Genomic DNA, 7,722 nt, shown 5'->3' with positions numbered 1-7,722 from the left:
GATTAATTTATTCTTGTTCAATAATATGCATAATATTATATGTTAAATGTTTGATAAATAAATTATTTTAATGATAATATCTGGAGTTACTGTTGTGCATTTATTTTTGGGAAGATTGACTTGACCTTCACGTCGTTCGCTGCAGTGCGTACGTAGCCGGCCAGGCACGTTTTGGACAGCGTCAAGATTACCGCTTGGATTTTAAAACATTCATAATTTTTTAATTATTAATCCAATTGATCTAAAACTTCCCAGAAAACTTCTTTGAACCTTAATGAACAACTTTTTCACTGAAAGCTTTCCGTAGCTTAAAATTCGTTCGCTAAACGAGGCGCTTGAAGGTTAAAATTCATGATTTTTGCATTGCCTCAACAAAAAAATTAATATTTTTGTTTATTACAATATTCTCGTTTTTCTTTCATAGATAGTTTTAGAAGACTTAAACACGTACTTTGCATTGGGGAAATCGATAAATGATGAAAATTGGCTAAATTAGCGCGAGTTGAAGTGAAAAATGATTGGAATTTTTCGTTTTTAAAAAATCCAGTTTTTGCCAATTATCTCACAAACTACAAAACCTCTAAATTTTTGCAAGAGGAAAAAAAGATGCGCCTTGAAATTCTCTACAAGTATCAGTCTTTAAAATTGAAATTGGAAAAAAAATTTAAATTGACACTCAGGACAATGCTTCACAGGCTGAATCCGGCCGTGTCCCCTTTTGGTCGCCAGCGGTTCAATTGTAATTTTCAGTTGAGGAAATTGCAAAACACTATATCAAAAAATCCGAATAGCTCGGATAATCTCTCGAGGTTAGCCGAATCCGCCGACTGTACCATCATAGCCGAGCGCTCATGATGCGAATTGGATAGCTTCATGTTTCCCGCTAAACTGGTCAAGATTTATGTATGGACACGTGTTTTCCAGTGTTTTGCTTTTAAGGCAAGAGTGGTAATAATTGGTTACAGTATACCTTTTTTTATGATATATAACTTACAAATTATAAAAGTTATTAGTTGAAAATTTCAAGGATTTTACCACTTAGGTTTTGAGCATCAGATTACAAAGCATTGCTAAAGATTCTAGAGGGTTTCAATATATGCTAAAGATTTTAAAATATTTAGAAGGATTTTTGAACCATCATTTGGTGTGGTTGCAGGAAAAAAAATTCCCTCCCAGTTTGAGCCAAATCGGTTGATATTAAGACGTGCCGCAAAGGACTTGAATATCCGATAATATTAACATAGGAAAATTTTTGTTTTCGGAACAATGGTGTTTAAAGTTGTGATGTTTCTTCTTTATGAGATTTTCTGCGATTGAAACTTATTCAATTTATCGACATCGCCTATTTCGAAGTTCTTTTTATTTTTCTTTATTATTTAAAGGAATATTTGAAGTCACGTGATTTCTCAGTATGAGTTGTGATGATAGTCTTGTCGCTTGAGAAAAACAGTGTGCGAGCAGCAGCAAATCGCGACAAATCGTTGTCCGATCTTTTCGGATCATTAAAGTGATTAACTCAATAAAGACAGTAAATATTACATCTTAAAAAAATCTCTATATATATCGAGTGAGTGAGTGAGTGAGTGATCTGTGTGGTTCTCAAAAATGGCCTTAGTCTGCCAAGTATTCTATACTTTGATTAAAACTTGAACTATTAATTATTTCTAACGATTCTTTAAAACATTAAACAAATGGGATTCAGGTTTCTGGATTTAAACTTAGCTTGCGGGAGATATTAAGAATTTGTTAAGGAGTCTCTAATCAATCATTTGCATTAAAATACTTTAAATTTTGATGCCCCCCGCCCCGTGGATTCCCAAAATTGCCCCAAGCAATTGAAATTGAGATTTTTGCTAAAAATGTACACATAAATACTCTGTTTTTCCTTTTTTTGCCATAAATTATTTTTGTTTGTCAAGTGGAATGTTTTTAAGTATTTTTCAACCAATTAACAATGGTTTAAACAATTTATTTTTGTAATATGTTTTGTAATATGTTGTAATAAATTCTTATTTATATAAATAATTTTGTTTTTTATACAATTTTTTTCGAAAATAAATTTTGTAAATTTCTGTTCTTTGCAATTAATGTGGTAATTTTTCATTTTTTACAGCAAAATTTTGTGTTTTAATTTTCAGTGACGTTAAAAAAATACAAAGATTTCTAATTTCTTTGAGAATACTATGAGCTATTCTGCGGGATCAACATCAACAAAAAAAAACTTACTTCGAGGTTTCAGAGGACAAACGAGTGTGTCTACGGGAGTGATTTAAATGAAAAAATTATAAAAATAATTTCAGAACGACAAAATTGAATGTAATTTTTATAGTATGAAGTCTTACTAAAAAAATTAAACTTTTCATGACCACTGTAAAACATTTTATGAACAAATATTAGTTGTTTAAAGCATTTGCTTAACGTTTAAATATTTAACAATAAGCGAAATACTTCATTGAATTGAGACAAAAATCAGATTTTTCAATCACAATTTCCAATAAAATGTTACATTAATATTTAGTAAATTTATGAAACAATACGATAATGGTTTAGACAAAAAATTTTGCTCTTTACAATGACAAATTACCACAATAATTGCAGAAAAACAAAAATTTCAAAAATTTATTTTTAAAAAAAATTGTGTAAACAAACAAATTTATTTAAAAAAAATAACAATTTATCACAAAAAAAGTAACTAGTATCTAATTGACCTAGATATTTAATAATAAGCAGCAAAGCTAACTACATTTTTTTAAACTAGAGTTTTTAAACCTCTTTTTAAGGAAAAGTTACAATTAAATAATAATAAATTGTTTAAACGAACACTAAATGCTTTAAACAAAGATCATTATTACTAAAAATGACCAATTGTGCAATCAAACATAAAAAATCTACCTTTCAATAAATAAGGACAAAAAAATTATTTAAACAAAAATAAATTGTTTAAACAATTTTTAATTAGTTAAAAAATACTTAAAACCACTCCACCTGACAAATAAAAATAATTTGTGGCAAAAAAGGGATGAACAGAGCATTTATGTATAAATTTTTGGCAGAAATGTCAATTTCAGTTTTTTGGGGCATTTTTTGGGCTCCACAGGGGGGAGGAGGCATCAAAATTTAAAGTATTTTCATGAACATGATTGATCAGTTTCGTATTTTCGACCGTCACATTTTTTTCGAATGAGTCATAATTTTTAGTGTAGTCTTTAGCAAATTTCAGAATCCTCTCTTTCAAAATGTGATAAAATTATTCCAATCTTTCTAATAATTGCCATTATGGTCTTGCTTCGATTTAATATAGTGAATTTTAAATATCACATTATCTTTTACAAGTTTTTTAGAACTTATATTAATTTTCCAAAGTAAATTTGTCATAGATTATTAACAGATACTATACTACTTTTTAATATACATTCTCGATTTCCCTAAATTGTAAAAGATTATACTAAACTGTAATATCGATTTTAACGTTTTTTGTAACTAAATTTCTATGGGAGCAGTACTCTGTCCATGCGAATGCAGCCAATGTTTGATAGCCTTATATGCTCCAAAAGTTGGATGCCTTGTGAGGTTGATGACTATGTCTTTTATTATTTTTTATTTTATTATTATTTACGGAATCCTGAAAAGAAAAAGGGTATTAAACTAAATCAGGAGCAAAAGTTACCCAATGAAAAAAAAATTACGCACTGAGTAATCGACAATAGTGGACGAAAATGACAATGCAGAAGGCAAAATTGAGGTTAAAAATGTCCAGGATGACACCACGTAAAAGTGATTTATTCTAAAGATAATAAATGTTCGAAAAGTGAGATATGCAGAAGAAAATAAAAGTTTAGAAGTATATAAAAGTTTAGTTACACTGTGTAAAAATAATGTATACTCGTAGACTGTGTTGCAATTAAAGTTCTGCAATAAGATTAAAAAATAATGAATAGAATATATTTTTCATACTAATTGAACGTTTCTTGTTGTTCGTTTACACAGTGTGAACCATTATTTTCCATTTAAATATTTTCTTAATCGCAAAACCCGGGTAGAAATTGCCTCTTTATGCCTAAAATAAATATTAGCTCTTACGCAATCAGATTTTCTAGCTAGAAGAATCTAGGCTTTCCCTCGGCTGGCCCTCAACAGGTTATTGACGTGTGCTACTTGACGCTCGCTTTTCAGCACTATATATTTTAATCAAAGTAGATAAAAGGCTTTACTTATAAAAATATACATTAAAAACAATATCTATCAATTAATTATTTTATCAAGGGGACCTTGTAAAGCCATCGGCAGGTAAAACGGGTACGTTTGAAAATCATATTTAACAAATCGAGTTTCAAGAACTTTTTTTCTAAGTTCGAAAGTATCGGAGGAATGTCGTAAAGTATTTATGGTATTTTACTCAGCGTGGTATCGTAGCTATGGGGATTACGCGTTCGACTTATAAGTGTACGGTGCGAAGTACAATTAAGAATTTAATGTCAATAAAAATACGAGAAAAAAGATTATGGAAATGTGCTAGTTAAACTTTTTTACTATTGCGACCATAGCATCACACTGCAGAATTTTTCAGAGAAAAGGAGTTGCGGGATTTTTTATAAATTTTGTCTAAGAAAAAATCTCTAAGTTCCACCTGCATATAGAATTGTAAATCTTGAGAAAACAAAATTATTTGTTGTTATTGAAAAAATTTTCAAAAATGTGTTTAAACACTAAAAATAATAGATGTAATGCTCATATACATTTTTTCAAGTTTTGAAGTTCCTGAAAAACTTACTAAGTTCAATCATAATAACTTGCAAGTGTTCAGAAAAGGTTATATTTAATGTATCTGTGAAAAGTTTGTAATATAGGGTAAAACGGAAAAAAATAGAACACAATTTTTACTATGAAGAAGAATCATTTCGAACAATTTTAAGTTAAATTAAAGTCGCAAAGTAAAGGAATGTTAACTTTTCTGAAAAATAAGTGTTTTTCTGGGTAATAATTTTGTCAATATGATCAGTTTTATAATCTTTAAAAAACTTCAATCTATTCAAATTATTTATATACTTAATAAATTATTATATAATTATATTTGAACGATTTTTTATTTACATTTAATTAAAGTAAAATCAAGATTATTGATTTTGTTGACTTTTTTGATCGATTAATTCTTCAGAGCTTCACCTTGAAGGAGAGTTTTTTACCTTATTCCAATAATTGTGTATGTAAGAATAATGATTAAGAATTCGGACTGATAATGCGTTAAATTTAAGTATTTAAGTGAATTTTCCAAGGAATAGTTTTACGTTCAACTGAATAGTTGAATTTCCTACGAAAATAGTTAAAATCATCAACCAAAAGTATGAATTTTCATCAATAAAGTTTAGTTGATACCGATTATTTTTAATTCCTACCAATTTTATATATTTTCAAGCCAAAAAGGCAAATATTTACAAAATCGAATTTATTTTAAAATAAGAGTTCAATATTCAACTAAATAGTTGGATTTTCAAATAAAAAGATAAATATATTCAACGAAAAAGAATTTTTTAACCAAGAAGATCCATTTACTAGCAAAAAGACGAATTTTTAATAAAAACGCATGCATTTTCCACAATATAGTTGAACTTTCAACTGAAAAATATAACTTTTCATAAAACTCGAATTTCCTAATAAAATTTGAGTTAAAAAAATAATGTTGAACCAAAAATGATACGAATAATTAATTGAATAATTAACAATTAATTGAATTATTGAATAAACAAAATGATTTACTTTTCAACCCAAAAGATTAATTAATTACCAAGAAAACTCATTTTTAACAAAATACATCAATTTTCAACTAAACGATCAATTATCAATCAATTGGTATAATAAATCAGTTTTTAGTTAGAAACATAAGTTCGCAACCAAATAGATGCCTTTTCAACTACGAAGATTCAAAAAAGAAATGAATTTTTTACCAAATAGTTACATTTTCAACATAAAAATGACAACTTTTCATGCAAAATAACATTCAATACTTGTAAATGAACCTTTAGTAGTTTTAAATCAAGATCGGATTGCAGTTACTGTGATGTTAGCGCAATGTTTAATACAAGCTTTTAAAATTTGAAGTTGCCATGTGAAATTTTTCTAATGCAGAGTTAAGACATTTCCAATAAGGAGGAGATAAAACTGAAAACAGAATGGAATATTTCAAATTAAAAGCTTCTAAAATTATTCGAATATAAATTTTGATTAAAGAACAAAAATTCTGATTCACCGTAAGCATTGATTTGGCATAATCGTCTAAAATTAAAAAATTAATTCACCTTCATTTTCACCGTTCAAAACATTTTTTGTCTAAATTGTAAACAATGTAGAGCTTCAAAATCAAATTATTCTACAGAAACGTTCAAAGTAGAAAGTATGTACTTTTAAATGGATTTTTTTTCAACAAGTTCGACCTTGCAAGCTCAGTGAAAAAAATTGCCATTGTAAAATGGAATAATTTCTCAATTTTAAATGGTTTCAATTCTAGAATTCTGATGTTTTACTCAGGGGGGTGACTCGCCATACGAATGCGCCGTGTCAGTTTTGTGAAGGACGGCAGAAAGTGAAACACTGGCGCCACTAGCGCTGTTCCCTATATTTGAATGAAAGCTTATTAGAATCATAGGAGATTTAGTATTTTTCACAGATTTTGTCATATTTTGGACATTTGTGGATAATTTAAAAGCTTTGAGCATGAATCAGGCAAGGATTAACTGTTTCCAGAATTAAAATAATGTTTATCATTTAAAAATAGACCTTAAAAACACTGAAAATGTCGGTTTTTAATTTTTAAGTGGAGTAACATGGTAAAATATTAAGATTAAGTCTTTAAAGTTTAAAACAAATAAATTAAATTTTCTGAAATGATAATTTAAAAAATATGTTTTCTATTTTATATGACTCTAATGATTCAGAAATTAATGATCCTAATGTATTATTACATCATAATAAAAATACACAAGAAATTATAAAAGTCATAATTTTTATTATTCAGTATATGGCATTGAACTTTAAACGGCTGACAAGATTATTAATATTAAAGTTATTAACTTTACTGTACATTAAGTCATTTATTTATTCAAATTTTGAATTAAAAGATGAGGATAGAAATTAAATATTGAGTAATAACAACAGAAGGGCATACAGGAATAATAAATGCCAGATTAATTAATTTAAATAAATATATTTTTTTTAATTATTTACAAATATACGACGATAAACTACGTTTGACAGAATTTTGCGACATTCTTTTTCGCAAAATTATCTTTTTGGACTTCTGACATTTTTCGTTTGACAAAGTCTCTTATTCGTACTTGTAAATATTGTTTTATTATAAAAGCTAAAACATCGCTTGCATGCGTGGAACAATGAAATGAAAAGATTGCATTCATTTGTAAATCATTGAGAATCAAGTCAAATACATTGTTGAATTGGCAGTGTCTTGCAAAAGATAATTCAATAATTTTAATAATTTTAAAAATGACTGGATTTGGATGATTAAGCGTTTCTTCTTGATCTTTTTGTCTCGATTCATTCTCAGAAGGTGAAGTGAACGCTTGATTGCAGTCTTTACATTTCGTGTGATCAAACATGTATCGGCAGATTGTGCCAGTTGCATAATAATTCATACAATCTACAATTAATTTTTCGTCAACACTCGCATCGGTTTCTTTTCTCTCTTCAGAGGCAGAGATATGGCAAAAGTCA

The 7,722-nt window shown here is 28.0% G+C and overlaps 1 protein-coding gene across 1 annotated transcript in view; it reads left to right on the top strand.

Annotated features, from left to right (window-relative positions):
* Window positions 1-7,722, top strand: part of LOC117177737 (sodium- and chloride-dependent GABA transporter 1-like) — a 344,932-nt gene that overhangs the window by 252,727 nt on the left and 84,483 nt on the right. The window lies entirely within an intron of this gene.

Source organism: Belonocnema kinseyi, chromosome 8 (assembly GCF_010883055.1).
Source record: "Belonocnema kinseyi isolate 2016_QV_RU_SX_M_011 chromosome 8, B_treatae_v1, whole genome shotgun sequence".
NCBI lineage: Eukaryota > Metazoa > Arthropoda > Insecta > Hymenoptera > Cynipidae > Belonocnema > Belonocnema kinseyi.
The sequence above is the reverse complement of the archived record's forward strand: the minus strand, read 5'-3'. Positions and strand labels throughout refer to the sequence as shown.